Below are 16,481 nucleotides of genomic sequence, written 5' to 3'. Positions count from 1 at the left end.
CCTCCAAGGTCAATATGTCCTTCTAAAGGTGCGGTGCCCAGAACTGCTCACAGTACTCCAGGTGCAGTCTAACCAGGGTTTTGTATAGCTGCAGCATAACTTCTGCCCCCTTGTACTCTAGTCCTCTTGATATAAAGCCCAGCATTCCATTAGCCTTATTGATTATTTTCTGCACCTGTTCATGACACTTCAATGATCGATGTTCCTGAACCCCAAAGTCCCTTTGGACATCCGCTGCTTTTAACTTTTTACCATTTAGAAAGTACCCTGTTCTATCCTTTTTTGGTCCAAAGTGGATGACCTCACATTTGCCTAAACTGAATTCCATTCACCTAATCTATCAATATCCCTTTGTAATTTTATGTTTTCATCTACACTGCTTACAATGCCACCAATCTTTGTGTCATCGGCAAACTTAGATATGAGACTTTCTATGCCTTCATCTAAATCGTTAATAAATATTGTGAATAATTGAGGCCCCAAGACAGATCCCTGCAGGACTCCACTAATCACATCCTGCCACACTCTCTGTCGCCTTTTGCTCAGCCAACTTCCTAACCAAGTCCGTACTTTTCCCTCAATTCCATGGGCTTCTATCTTAGCTAACAGTCTCTTATGTGGGACTTTATCAAATGCCTAATAACATGGGAGGTTCACATGAGAGGTTTTCTTTGCAAATGACTGTGCTCTAGAGATGCACACTCAGAAGGATCTGCAGTTTTTTTTATTGCCTGATTTGTCACAGCAGCATACAACAATGGCCTTATTAAGCCTGAAGAAAATAGAGGACACGCATCAGCCAGCACCAGGAAAGTACTACACCAAACCAACCATCACCAATGGCAAAACTGAACTAAATATTGTCAACCAGTTCATCTATCTGAATAGCACCTAGCCAAATGATGTACTAATACTGTCTGCTTGGCTCAGTTGGTAGCACTCTTGCCTCTGAATCAGGAGGTTGTGGTTTTAAGCCCGAATTCAAGACTTGAGCAAAAAATCTCAGCTAACATTTCAGTTTAGTGCTGAGAGTTATGCCATTCTTCAAATGAAAAGTTAAACCAAGTTAAACTTCTGCCTCCTATGGTAGTTCTTATGGAAGTTAAAAATCTCATGCAGTATATGAAAAAGTGCAAGGAGTTGTCCTGTGTCCTGGCCAATGTTCTTCCATCATTCAAACACCACTGAAAAATAGATTAATTGATCATTGCTTTTTGTGGGACAATGCTGTATACAAAATGGCTGCCACATTCACCTGCAGTGACTTGCTTTGGGACATTTCTGACAGACATGATAAGGTGCTACATAAATACAAGTTCTTTCTTATTTAATAAACAGTCAAGTGCCCTCTCATATCAGAAGAGCCAGCTCTATGTTTAGAAGAGTGAAAAAGAGTGTCTCGAACCAGCGGGGGAATCAAACTCCTAACGAAGCTGGAAGTGTTGTATTTATTACCCTCCTATATGGATGAGAGTCCTGGACAGGTTAGCACCGTCAGTTTGTAGTTCGGCAAATTCTACCTCCAACACCCGGAGTTTGCCATTCACATTAAATGGCAGGAAAAATTGATCATTGGCAAGATGCTGAATTGTGACAAGACCATGAGCATTGAGACAATATTGGTACAAACACAGCTGCACTGGTCAGGAGTCCAGATTGCCAAAAAGGATCCTGTACAAATAGTGGGGCTGGAGTAATTGAAGAGAAATAAGAACATGTTCTAGCACAGCCTCAAGTTTTGTAACATCAATGTTGACAGCTTGGAAAATCTTGCAACTGATCACATTTGAAAAACAATATATGACAGTGTTGGCTTGTTCAGACACCAGACGGTGATCTCCTGAAGAAGCAGCAACATCAAAAACATCAACAGCAGCAGCCTGTTGATTCCAGATGGCTGCTTGGGTCTGTGAAATGTGTCAGACAGCTTTTCTCTCCCATACTTACCTTAATAGTTACCAGCACAGTCATCAAGACTGACTTTCTTTCCAACAAGAATCATTATCTTAGAGTAAAAAGGATTACCTACGTTTCCTAAATTACAACAGTGACTACGCTTCAAAAGTACTTAATTAGCTGTAAAGTGCTTTGGGACGTATTGAAGCTGTGAAAGGCACTATATATATGCAAGACTTTCTTTTTACCACTATTAGTTCCCTAGTGGTTTACCCAAAGGGTCATTCTTCTTATTTGAGCTTGGGACTGCGAGTATTGGCTGGATATTCAACTGTGTAGGGCATCACCATTAAGGCTAATCCTGATGTCATCTAACATTTGTAAACAATTTTACTTGGTGTTGTAAAATTGTTTACAATTGTCAACCCCAGTCCATCACCGGCATCTCCACATCATCTAACATTAACACAGAAGCATTTTCCAGAAAAGTTAATGCATAGAAACCAGGAGTGAACACACTCGCTGACCTTTCTAATCCCCAGCCCAAAGGTGCTGAAGACAATTGGCATGATCAAAATGATACCATGGTTAAAATCAGCTAAAAAGACAGTGGCCAGAAATAAAATCTAGGAATTTCTAGTCTACATAGCTTAGTGCTATGGGAGGTGCAGCTTTAAAAATCGTGTTTATCCATGAAATACATTATCCTCTGTGTTATCACCCCATAAGCAGACTGCCTGAAAAAAAATGCTTTTCATTATTGTGCAACAATGCTAACAGTCAGCAATGCAAAGTCTTTTATGCAATACTACATGCCGTCGCTGCAAAGTATTTCTGCGCAATGGCTTCCAGTTCATACAGTTCTAAAATAACGAGTGACTGTTATGAAGAAAGTAGTGGTTTCTTAGAGCACTTCAGAAAGACACTAGGTTGATCACAATTCCCAAATGATCTAAGAAAGTACTGCGGTAAGTTAATCCACTACTTTTAACTGTAATTTTAGTTAGAGGAGATGAGGGAAAACCCTCGGATCAAAATGAACCATTACCCATCAAATCCAATATGTTCCTTAACTGATAAGATTGTTGTCTCTTCTGCCTCAGTGACAAGTTACAAGACAACCCTGTTTCACATTTCTATTACACAGTTTAAAAAAAATAATTCTTTCCCCCAAAAAGCTTTGTTTGGACCTCACCTGATAGAACTTTTCTGTTTCAGCTAATTTTGAATCGTCACCTTTGTTATGGCTTCATCTGTTACATTAACAAGCTACTTTGAGTTCATCCCCATATAAATACAGTATGTGCCTTCTCCAATGTATAAATTGCCGAATTCCACTGCAATGCAACTTTATCACTTTCTGCATTGTGCAAAGACACGTGATTAGTTTTAAAGAATATTAACCTTCAGCAATATTTACACAGTAAAAACAAATCAAGTTCAATCTGACACACATTACTCCATTCAGATGTCTGAACTTGCGAAAAAGACCAAACCCAATCAAGAAAAATAGTATGCATTTTTACATGCTTTGACATACAGAAAATAATAGTGACATACAATTTGCAATATATTACAAGCCCTTTCATCCCTGGCTTCAATCCGAGCACAATGGTCCAATTACATGAGTTGATTCCTGGTGTCCTGGTGAATCGAATAACCAGGGCTGTAGATAGGGCTTTAAACTAAAAAGGCGGGGGAGGGTGAGAGGAAATTTGGAACTCTAATGAGAAAAGTCAAGGCAACAGAGCAGTGTAGTGATTTGGGTAGAGATAAGCAGAGTGTGGCAGGAAAGGACAGAGAGTTTACCAATAATAGATCAACAAGTAAGGTCTAAGCAGGAAAAAATGGTAAAAAGTCAAAATTAAAGTCTCTTTATCTGAATGCACAAGATAGATGAATCAGTTGCACAAATAGAGATAAAAGGGTTTGATCTAATAGCCATTACAGAGACATGGTTGAAAAGTGACTAAGATTGGCAACTAAATATTCCAGGGTACATGACGTTTAGAAAAGACAGACAGAATGGAAAAGAAGTGGGTGTAGCCCTAATAATAAAGGATGACATAAGGACAGTAGTGAGAAAGAATCTTGGCTCAGAAGATCAGGAAGTAGAATCAATATGGGTGGAAATAAGAACTAACAAGGGGCAGAAAATACTCGTGGGAGTAGTTTATAGGCCCCCTCATAGTAGCTATACCATTGGACAGAGTACTGATCATGAAATAATAGGAGCTTGTAACAAAGGTAATGTGGTAATCATGGGGGACTTTAATCTTCATATAGACTGGGCAAATCAAATTGGCAAAAGTAGTTTGGAGGACGAGTTCATGGAATGCATTTGACACGGTTTCCTAGAGCAATACATCATGGAACCAACCAGGGAACAGACTATTTTAGATCTTCTATTGTGTAATGAGACAGGGTTAATTAGTAATCTCACAGAAAAGGATCCTCTGGGGAAGAGGGATCATAATATGATAGAATTTTACATTGAGTTTGAGTGTGACGTACTTAACACCGAAACTAGAGTCTTAAACTTAAATAAAGCCAATTATATAGGTATGAGGGGCGAGTTGCCTAAGGTAGATTGGGAAATTAAATTAAAGGGCATGATGGTTGAAAAGCAATGGCAAACATTTAAAGAAATATTTCAATATTCTCAACAAATATACATTCCATTGAGAAATAAAAACTCCACAGGAAAAGTGATCCACCTGTGGCTAACTAAAGAAGTTATGGATAGTATTAGATTAAAAGAAGAGGCCTATAATGTTTCCAACAGTAGTAATAAGCCTGAGGATTGGGAGAGTTTTAGAAACCAGCAAAGGACAACCAAAAAATTGATTAAAAGGGAGAAAGTAGAATATGAAGGTAAACTAACAAGAAATATAAAAACGGATTGTAAGAGCTTCTACAAGTAGGTAAAAAGAGTAGCAAAAGTAAATATTGGTCCCCTAGAGGCTGAGACAGGAGAAATTATAATGGGGAATAAGGAAATGGCAGATGCGTTAAACAAATATCTTGTATCTGTCTTCACCGTCGAAGATACAAAAAGCATACCAGAAATAGTGGGGAACCAAGGGGCTAATGAGAGTGAGGAACTTAAAGTAATTATCAGTAGAGAAAATGTACTTGAGAAACTAATGGGACTAAAAGCCAATAAATCCCCTGGACCTGATGGCCTACATCCGAGGGTTCTAAAAGAGGTGGCTGCAGGGATAGTGATGCATTGGTTATGATCTTCCAAAATTCCATAGATTCTAGAACGGACCCAGCAGATTGGAAGATAGCAAATGTAACCCCGCTATTCAAGAAAGGAGGGAGAGAGAAAACAGGGAACTACAGGCCAATTAGCCTGACATCAGTCGTCAGGAAAGTGCTGGAATCCATTATTAAGGAAGTGGTAACAGGGCACTTAGAAAATCATAATATGTTTAGGCAGAGTCAACATGGTTTTATGAAAAGGAAATTGTGTTTGACAAATTTATTAGAGGTTTTTGAGGATGTAACTAGCAAGGTAGATAAATGGGAACCAGTGGATTTAGTATATCTGGAGTTACAAAATGCAGTCGATAAGGTGCCAGGTAGAATCATAGAAAGATTACAGCACAGAAGGAAGCCATTCAGCTCATTGAGTCAGTGCCGGCTCTAGGCAAGAGCATTCCAGCTAGTCCCACTCCTCCCCCGCAACCACAACCACTCACTGTGTAAAAAAGATTTTCCTCATGTCACCTTTGGTTCTTTTGCCAATCATCTTAAATCTATGTCCTCTGGTTCTTGACCCTTCCTCCAATGGGAACAGTTTCTCTCTATCAACTCTGTCTAGGCCCTTCATAATTTTGAATACCTCTATCAAATCTCCTCTCAATCTTCTCTGTTCCAAGGAGAACACCACCAACTTCTCCAGTCTATCCACGTAACTAAAGTCCCTCATCCCTGGAATCATTCTAGTAAATCTCTTCTGCACCCTCTCTAGGCCTTCACATCTTCCCTAAAGTGCGGTGCCCAGAACTGGACACAATATTCCAGTTGTGGCCAAACCAGTGTTTTATAAAGGTTCAACATGACTTCCTTGCTTTTGTACTCTATGCCTCTACTTATAAAGCCCAGGATCCCATATGCTTTCTTAACCGCTTTCTCAACGTGCCCTACCACCTTCAACGATTTGTATACATATACCCCCAGATCTCTCTGTTCCTGTACACCTTTTAGACTCGTGTCCTTAACTTTATACTGCTTCTCCTCATTCTTCCTACCAAAATGTATCACCTCGCATTTTTCTGCGTTAAATTTCATCTGCCACATGTCCGCCCATGCCACCAGCCTGTCTATATCCTCTTGAAGTCTATCACTATCCTCCTCACTGTTCACTACACTTCCAAGTTTTGTGTTATCTGCAAATTTTGAAATTGTGCCCTGTACACCCACGAACAAGTCATTAATATATATTAAGAAAAGCAGTGGTCCTAGTACCGACCTCTGGGGGGACATCATGGTACACCTCCCTCCGGTCCGAAAAACAACCGTTCACCACTACTCTCTGCTTCCTGTTACTTAGCCAATTCTGTATCCATGCTGCTACAGCCCCTTTTATTCCATGGGCTTTAATCTTGATGACAAGCCTATTATGCGGCACTTCATCAAATGCCTTTTGAAAGTCGATATACACCACATCAACTGCATTGCCCTCATCTACCCTCTCTGTTACCTCATCAAAAAACTCTATCAAGTTAGTTAAATACAATTTGCATTTAACAAATCCATGCCGGCTTTCCCTAGTCATTCCACACTTGTCCAAGTTTCTGTCCCGGATTATCGTTTCTAAAAAATTCCCCACCACTGAGGTTAAACTGACTGGTCTATAGTTGCTGGGTTTATCCTTGCACCCTTTTTTGAACAAGGGTGTAACATTTGCAATTCTCCAGTCCTCTGGCACCACCCCCGTATCTAAGGACGTTTGGAAGATTATGGCCAGTACATCCGCAATTTCCACCCTTACTTCCCTCAACAACCCAGGATGCATCCCATCCAGACCAGGTGACTTATCTACTTTATGTACACCTAGCCTTTCTAGTACCTCCTCTTCATCAATTTTAAGCCCATCCAGTATGTCAACCACATTTTCCTTCACTAAGACTCTGGTAGCATCTTCTTTCTTGGTAAAGACAGATGTAAAGTATTCATTTAGTACTTCGGCTATGCCCGCTGCCTCCATGAGTAGATCTCCTTTTTGGTCCCTGATCGGCCCCATCCTTCCTCTTACTGCCCATTTACTGTTTACCTGCCTATAGAAGACTTTTGGGTTCCCTTTTATGTTGGCCACCAGTCTATTCTCATACTCTCCCTTTGCCCCTCTTATTTTTTTTTCACTTCCTCTCTGAACTTTCTATATTCAGCCTGGTTCTCACTTGTGTTATCAACCTGACATTTGTCATATGCCTTTTTTTTCTGCTTCATTTTATTATCTAACTCTTTTGTCATCCAGGGAGCTCTGGCTTTCTCCCTCGTGGGAATGTACCTAGACTGCCCAAACCATCTCCTCCTTAAAGGCCACTCATTGTTCAATTACAGATTTGCCTGCCAATCTTTGATTCCAATTTACCGAGCCAGATCTGTTCTCATCCCACTGAAACTGGCCCTCCTCCAATTGAGTATTTTTACTTTAGAATGGTCCATGCCCTTTTCCATAACTATTCTAAACCTTATGATACTATGATCGCTGTTCTCTAAATGATCCCCCACTGACACTTGCTCCACTTGGCCCACCTCATTCCCCGGAACCAAATCCAGCAATGCCTCCTTCCTCGTTGGGCTGGAAATGTACTGGTCAAGAAAATTCCTCCCCTTTTTCCCCCTTATATTATTACTATCCCAGTCTACATTAGGATAGTTGAAGTCCCCCATCATCACTACTCTATGGTTTTTGCACCTCTCTGTAAAGTCCCTGCAAATTTGATCCTCTACATCCTTCCCACTAGTTGGTGGCCTATAGAATACGCCGAGTAGTGTAATGGCGCCTCTATTCTTTCTTAACTCACCAAATAGATTCTGTCCTTGACCCTTCAAGGACATCCTCTCTCTCCAGCACTGCAATATTCTCCTTCATCAATACTGTCACCCCCACACCCCTGTTTCTTTCCTTCCCTATCTTTCCTGAACACCTTTTATCCAGGAATATTTAGTACCCAATCCTGCCCTTTTTCGAGCCAGGTCTCCATTATCGCCATGACATCATATTACCATGTGACTAATTGTGTCTGCAGCTCACCAACCTTGTTTACCACGCCTTGTGCGTTTACACACTTGCATTGTAAACCAATCTTAGACTTTCTTGTACTCTCTTTTAGTCTGATTCCACCCAATACCATACTATTTCTTATTCCAGTGTTGTCTTTCACTCCCAATCCTTTATGCACCTTGTTTCTCCTTTCTAATGCTACATCCTGGTGCCCATCCCCCTGCCAAATTAGTTTAAACCCCCCACACAGCACTAGCGAACCTCCCCACGAGGACATTGGTCCCAGCTCCGTTGAGATGCAATCTGTCCAGCTTGTACAGGTCCCACCTACCCCAGAACTGGTCCCAATGCCCCAGGAATCTAAAGCCCTCCCACCTGCACCATCTCTCCACCCACGGATTAATCTGATTTCTCCTCCTATTTCCATACTCGCTGGCACATGGCACCAGGAGCAATTCGGAGATTACTACCTTTGAGGTCCTGCTTGTTAATCTCTTTCCTAACCCCTTAAAAGGTTGCTATAAAAGATAAGGGCTCATGGGGTTGGGAGTAACATATTAGTACAGATAGAGGATTGATTAATGGACAGAAAACAGAGAGTAGGAATAAACGGGTCATTTTCAGATTGGCAGACTGTAACCTAGTAGGGTACCGCAAGGATCAGCGCTTGTGCCTCAGCTATTTACAATCTATATTAATGACTTGGATGAAAGGACTGAGTGTAATGTATCCAAGTTTGCTGATGATACAAAGCTTGGTGGAAAAGTAAGCTGTGAGGAGAACACAGAGTCTGCAAAAGGATATAGACAGGTTAAGTGAGTGGACAAGAAGGCGGCAGATGGAGTATAATGTGGGGAAATGTGAGGTTATTCACTTGGGTAGGAAGAATAGAAAACAGAATATTTTTTATATGGTGAGAAGCTATTAAATGTTGGTGTCCAGAGAGACTTGGGCGTCCTTGTACAAAACACAAAAAAGCTAGCATGCAGGTACAGTAGGCAATTAGGAAAGCAAATGGCATGTTGGCCTTTATTGCAAGGGGATTGGAATAGAAGAGTAAGGAAGTCTTACTACAATTGTACAGGGCTTCGGTGAGACCTCACCTGGAGTACTGCGTACAGTTTTGGTCTCCTTATCTAAGGAAGGATATACTTGCCTTAGAGGCTGAGCAATGAAGGTTCACTAGATTAATTCCTGGGATTAGAGGGTTGTCCTATGAGGAGGGGTTGAGTAGAATGGGCCTATACTCTCTGGAGTTCAGAAGAATGAGAGGTAATCTCATTGAAACATATAAGATTCTGATGGGGCTTGACTGGGTAGCTGCTGAGAGGTTGTTTCCCATGGCTGGAGCGTCTAGAACTAGAGGGCATAGTCGCAGGATAAGGGGTCGCCATTTAAGACTGAGATAAGGAGGAATTTCTTCACTCAAAGGGCTGTGAATCTTTGGAATTCTCTACCCTACAGGGCTGTGGATGAGTCATTGGGTATATTCACGGCTGAGCTAGATAGATCTTTGGACTGTAGGGGAATCAAGGGATATGGGGATCTGGCATGAAAGTGGAGTTGAGGTTGAAGAATAGCCATGATCTGATTGAATGGTGGACCAGGCTCGAGGGGCCATATGGCCTATTCCTGCTCCTATTTCTTATGTTCTTATGATTCAGATTGAATCGAGCAAGAGAATTTCAGTACCTGATGAAGTATTTTTCAACAACAACTTGCATTTATATAGCGCTTTTAACGTAGCAAACTGTTTCCTCTGGCAAGTAGGTCAGTAACCAAAGGTCATAGATTCAAAATAATTGCAAAACAACTTGAGGGGAAATGAGGAGAAATTTTTTCACACAGAATGTTGTTAAGATCTGAAACGCACCGGGTGGTGGAAGCAGATTCCATAGAATCTTTCAAAATGCAATTGGACATGTACTTGAAGATGACTAATTTGCAGGGATATGGGGAAAAAGCTGGGGTGTGGTATGAAATTGGACAGCTCTTTCAAAGAGCACAATGGGCCGAATGGCCTTGTTCTGTGCTGTATGATTCCATGAGGGTTTCAGCAGCAGATAGGCTGAGGCGGGGATGGAGATGGATGATATTATGGAGGTGGAAATAGGCCGTCTTAGTGATGGAGAGGATACGAGGGTGGAAGCTCAGCTCAGGGTCAAATAGGATGCCATGGTTGCGAACAGTCTGTTCAGCCCAAGACAGTGGCCAGGGAGGGGGATTGTTGCAGAGACCGAAAACAATGGCTTCTGTCTTCCCGATATTTAACTGGAGGAAGACTGGACAAGCAGTCTGACAACAGAGGCCATGGAGGGGTCGAGAGAGGTGGTCATGAGGTAGAGCTGGGTGTCTGGGTGTCGTCAGTGAATATGTGGAACCTGACGTCGTGTTTTCGATGTTACCAAGGCAGCAAGCAGGTAGAGAAGGCTGAGGAGAGATGGTGCACCACGGTCACAGTCACACTGAATGTAATTTGACTTCAATTAGGACTGTTTCAGTGTTGTGGCAGGGTAAAATACCACCACAACATGGAGTTGCAGGAAAGATTGGAATGGATTTGGGAGGCGACAACATGTTCAATGACTGGAGAGGAAAGGGAGGTTGGAGATGGGCTGTGGTTTGCAAGGACAGAGAGTTCAAGGGTGTTTTTTTTGAGGAGGGGGGTGATGACAGCAGATCTGAAAAGGAAGATGACAGTACCTGAGGAGGGGGAACCATTTACAACATTAGCTAGCATGGAGCCAGGAAGGAGAGTTGGGTGGTCAGCAGTTTAGTGGGAATAGGGTCGAGAGAGCAGGAAGTGGGACTCATGGACAAGATGAGCTCGGAGAGGGAATGATGGAAGATAGGAGAGAAACTAGAGAAGGATGTGAGCTCCGAGTTAAGGCGGTGGGGGGGGGACCTTGGAAGAAATTTGGCTTGGCGAGCAAGGGGAAGGGATGGATGTGTTGGAAGCAGGGGAACGGATCATCTCAATCTTAGTGACAAAGAACTCCATGAGTCCCTTGCACTTATTGTTGGAGATGAGGGTGGTGGGGGCATGGGAGAAGGGTTTAAGGAGATGGCTGGTAGTGGAGAAAAGAAGCTGAGGTTATCTTTGCTCTCCAGGATGATCCTGGAATAGTAAGCAGTTTTGATAAAGTAGAGCTGGGCCCGATAGTGCTTGATGTGGTGCAGCCAGATCTGGCAATGAATGGCTTAACCAGTTGTGTGGCATAACGTTCAAATCTGCATCCCTTGGGCTTAAAGGAGTGAAGATGGGGGCTGTACCAAGAGGAACGACCAGGGTGGGAGACAGTAAGGGTTTTACTGAGGACAAGGTCATCAAAGGTGGAGGTGAGGGTGTGATTGTGCAGATCGGTGGCTGCAGAAGTGTCGTGGCGAATTGAGGGCCAAAGGCTGAACAGTTGGGGTTTGAAAGTGCTGTTCTAAGTGACATGGAGGAAAAGCTTTTTCCAGGGGTAGATGCAGAAGGGTGATGTGAGTGGTGAGGGATACAAGGAAGTATTCAGAGATGGCCTTGTCTGGATAGAGAGGCCACATGAGATGGCAAGGTTGAGGGGGTGGCCGTGAATATGGGTAGGAGAGTTTATGTGGAGGGAGAGGTTAAGGGAGGACAGGAGGGCAGTGAACTGAGGAGAGAGGGCAAGATGAGTTGAGAAGGAGGCTGAAATCACCGAAGATGAGAAGTCGCTCGGTGCAGAAATGGAGGGAGGAAAGCAGTGAGGATCTCAGTAAGAAACTTGGCGTGGGGCTTGGATGGGCGGTAGACAACGGGGATTTTAAGGGAGAGGTGAGAGGGGTGGAACAAAGTGAGGTGCTCAAAGGAAGAGAAGGTTACAGAGGAGTAGGGAGATAGACCAAGGTGAGATGTGGTGATAAGGGCTATATCGTTACAGCAGTGGTTTGAGTGGAGCAGGTATTGGAAGGCATTTCCACATGGAGAGGCATCAGTAAGGTGGAGGGTATCATCACCTGTGAACCAAATTTCCGTCAAAGCCATGATGTCAATGCAATCATCTGCTGGTAGGTCAGTGGTGGGAGGGAGGTGAGTCTGATGGGAGGGAGGTGATTGCGACAGGAGGGAGTTGAGTCGAAGCACTGGCTGGGAAGGTCGGCGAGAGTGTAAGATGGGGTAGTTGGAGTTGCTGCTCGTAAGGAGGCAGTGACGAGTGCCTTGATGGGCTCTTCGGAGAAAGCCGTGAAAGGCAGAGAATAGTTGTGGGCTTATCCAAGTGGGGAGGTAAGTCTGGGTTGACAGCAGGGGAGTATGAAGGGCGAGAATAGTGAACGGTCGGGGTAGGAATTTGGGTAGGAAAAGTACCCGAGATGGGACAAATGAAAGGAAACATGACTGGGTAACAGAAAGGGGAAGAGACATGAAAGAAGGGCCTGAGGGGTAAAAAAAGAGAAAGGTAAAGGGTGATAGAAGTAATGGGCTGGGGTCCGGAGCGGCAGCCAAAATGCACACACGAAACTCAGGTTACATAGGCATAGCAAAGATTAGAATAGTTATGTCCTGTTTGTGAATGGAGAGTAGATAGGAGACAAAAAGTCCAAAGTTAAAGTCAGTGGTCCCGTGTGGGGTGAAGTTGACTTGTAGATAGAGTGGAGTTAGCTTGGAGCGCCACTGAACTGATGTTCAGGTTCAGAGACAGGTGTGGAGAGCAAATGTGTCCAGGAGCTGTTTGAGGGGCAGAGTATCAGTGGACGCACTGCTAGAAATACTTCCATGGAAAATGGAGAACCAAGTTAGTGTGGAGATTCAACCATGACATATATTACTAGGTTTGTAAACCTAGGAGACCTCCATGCAGGGGAACACCTGGGAAACAGTGACCATATTATACGGTTTCAGTTGGTTAGCAAAACAAAGGTACTAAGACTTTACAGTTAATTCCAAATTTTAAAAAGGGATAACTTTAATAAAATGGCAGAAGATTTGAAACAGGTCAATTGATCAACCATACTGGGTAGGGACAGAACTGATACGGAATACAAAAGGCATGTTTTTAAGAGCGTATTAAAACACACAGAAGCCATGTACATCCCTAAAGTTAAGAATAAGCCAAGGTAGCTGACTGATCATGTACAAAGACAAATAAGACTGAAACAAAAATGTTTTCATAGATTAAAACTAGATAATACCCAGGAAAACAAAGATAAGTACTGTGCACAATTCAAGGAAACTAAAGCTGCTGTTACAGCTAAAAGGCTAATGGAAAAGAGGATAGTGGACAACTGTGGAAGTAATTGGAAATGTTTTTTCTGCTATGTTAAGAGTTAGAGGACCATCAAAGACTGTATTGGGCCAGTGAAAGATTCTCGAGAATAGATTAGAAGAGACTCTCAAGATACGGCAAAGATATTAAATGAGTACTTTACATCAGTTCATGACTATGCTTAATAGCAATAAGTTGTGCTGTTAACAGTAAAATTGTTAATTTTTAAATAGTTGAACATATCTTCTTAGATAGAATAAGGAACCTTAAAATAGTTTGGGCTACCAGCACAGATGCTATCCACCCAAGGATCCTTAAAGAAACGGGACAGGTATTATGCGAGCCCCTGTCCCGTATCTTTAAAAGCTCACTAGATTCTGCGTTTGTTCCTTCAGACTGGAAGGATACTAATTTGGTTCCAATTTTTAAAAACGGTGATAAGGAAGAGCCGGGTAACTACATGCTCATTAGTTTGACTTCAGTACTTGGCAAGATGCTCGAAGATATCATAAGAGATGCCCCATACTTCATCAGCTGTAAAGCGCTTTGGGATGTCCTGAGGTCGTGAAAGGCGCTATATAAATGTAAGTTCTTTCTTTTCTTTCTAAATGACCACTTAAACAGAGAAGGTGTCATCAGGGACACTCAACATAGCTTCTGGAAAAGAAGGTTGTGTCTTTCAAATTTGATTGAATTTTTTGAAAAGGTCACTAGGCTAGTGGATGAGGGCAACCTGATAGACATTGTCTACCTGGACTTTCAGAAAGCCTTTGATAAGGCATCTCACAAGAGGCTACTATGCAAGATAGAATCTTGTGGAATTAGTGATAACCTGCTGCGGTGGATTAAGAATTGACTGAATGCTCGTAAGCAATGGTTGTCAATGGATTTGGATCTGCTTGCGGACAAGTTACCAGTGGTGTCCCACATGGATTAGTGTTTGGATCTTTGCTCTTTACTATCTTCAGTAATGACCTAGATGTAGGTGTTGGAGAAATTATCCGCAAGTTTATGGACAATACAAAGCTATGCGCGAGTGTTAAGACAGTAGAAGATGCTAAACTACTGCAAGCAGATCTCAATGTGTTGGGGAATGGGCCCATGTTTGTTTAACTTAGAACAGTGTAATGTTACACAGGTCTAATGCTAAATATACATACACCCTACAGGGAACAGAATTGAAGCCAGTGGTGAAACAAGAAGACCTGGGTGTTATAGTACATAACTCTCTAAATATTCATGACCAATGCCGTGAAGCTATATCTAAAGCTAACAGGATAGTAGATCGTATTCACAGGATAATTCACTACAAAACTAACATACCATTTTGTCATTTTACAAGACCTTGGTTGAACCTAATTTTGAATACTGTCCAGTTTTTGGTCTCCTCATATGGTGGGGGATATTGAGGCTATGCAAAGAGTGCAGAGGAGGGCCACAAGATTGATTCTTGCTAACCAGATAGGCTTAAAGAGCTGGGTCTATATATTTTAGAGAAGCGTAGCCTCAAGTGGGATTTGATCAAGGTTTATAAAATAATGAAGGGACTAGATTGTGTTCACATGGACAAATTATTTCAACTGTATGAGTTAGGGAGGACCAGGGGTCAAGCTTACAAGTTACACAAGGGCAGAACTACGTTGGATGTAGGGCAGGTCTTCTTTTCCCAGGGAATAATAGACCTGTGGAATAGGTTGCCAGCTCGGATGGTGAACACTTTGAGAGGTGGAACTTCTGGCTGGGATGGAGATCACGTCATACAAGAGGTAGGTATTCTCTAATATAACTCAGGGTGGATGTGCTGTCCTGCACTAGTTTTGATCTCCAAAGGGGGTCAGAGCAGATTTTCTTTCATAATTGACCTGGATTTTAATCTTTTTTTTCCTCTCCCAGGAGATTACACGGCTCCAGGTGGGTAGGCTGTGTCTATACTTTGTGGGACAGGCTAGATGAACCAGCTGACCTTTTCCTGTCCGACATGTCCGTATGTTTGTATGAGTGTGGAATGACGTGGCTTGTGAGGTAGTGCCATTTGAGTTATCGGTTGTGTCTTGACACTATAAAATTTTACAATCAGCTGTAAACTACTTTGCAAAAGTTAGTACAGCAGATATATTGTCTGCTGTAGTAAGTACGCAACATAGAAGCAAGATAGTGATGCCGATATCATGTTAGTTTTCAGAACAGAACTGTTCCAAAGAACCCCTTCCCATAAGGAAACTATACCCCTTTAATTCAAGTTTATTCATAATTAAATAATTTAACAAGCAAAAATGATACAGACTGCACTATGGAGTGAACCTCATGCCACTTATGCTGGTTTGCTCCCAAAGCTAATGGGTTTCAGAACTATGATGGCGGTGTGAAGGGGATGGATGCCTGATCTGAGCGAGCCATTGACCTCCCTTAACTTCCTTAATTTGAGTGATGACAGGTAACTATGTGGAAACTTGATGGCAACACATCAGTTTCATCCTACCCTTAGAACTGGATATAAAAGGGCCAGGTCTGCAGAAATGTAAACGAGACCATTACCCAACATCAGGTTACTGGAGTCACATTGGGAACTAATATAAACATAAGAAACTGGCTGTTTATCCATTTCCACAAAGCTCTTGAGTTCAGCATTTTCTTTTGAATCTGCAGCATAGCAGGAACACAATTCATTCACTTCAATGTGATGAAAATGAATCACAGGAAAACTTTCCTTTAATAATGCTATGCGCTTTATGCTCTTCTGTTTTTAAATAACACTAAAATATTGTTATGAGGTTTTCCAACAAGTAGTTAATAAAATGACAGCACAAGAAACATGGCATTTTTGTTGACAATGTCACAAGCTGGTAATAAAAGTGATGCAGTCTTCTTAATTAAATTGGAATCTAAGAATCCATGAAATAATTCTCTTTTGGAATGAAAAGGAGGGTGTGGATACATCTGCAATGAAATTTGGTCATTTTCAGACTGATGCAATGTTTTTTTCCTGACTGGAGAACGTCAGTGCTTTCCGTATGTTTGTGAGATTCAATTATTACTCCTCGACAAGACAGCTGCACAATATTAAATACAAAAGCTAGACATGGACTGCTTCTCATCTGATGTGCTGTGCCAGATATACT

The 16,481-nt window shown here is 42.1% G+C and overlaps 1 protein-coding gene across 6 annotated transcripts in view; it reads right to left on the bottom strand.

Annotated features, from left to right (window-relative positions):
* The window catches only part of inpp4b (inositol polyphosphate-4-phosphatase type II B), a 784,892-nt gene that overhangs the window by 387,202 nt on the left and 381,209 nt on the right, over positions 1-16,481 (bottom strand). The gene's annotated exons all lie outside the window — the stretch shown is intronic.

Source organism: Heptranchias perlo, chromosome 1 (assembly GCF_035084215.1).
Source record: "Heptranchias perlo isolate sHepPer1 chromosome 1, sHepPer1.hap1, whole genome shotgun sequence".
In the NCBI taxonomy this organism is placed as follows: Eukaryota; Metazoa; Chordata; class Chondrichthyes; order Hexanchiformes; family Hexanchidae; genus Heptranchias; species Heptranchias perlo.
This window is presented reverse-complemented; position numbering and strand designations above follow the sequence as displayed.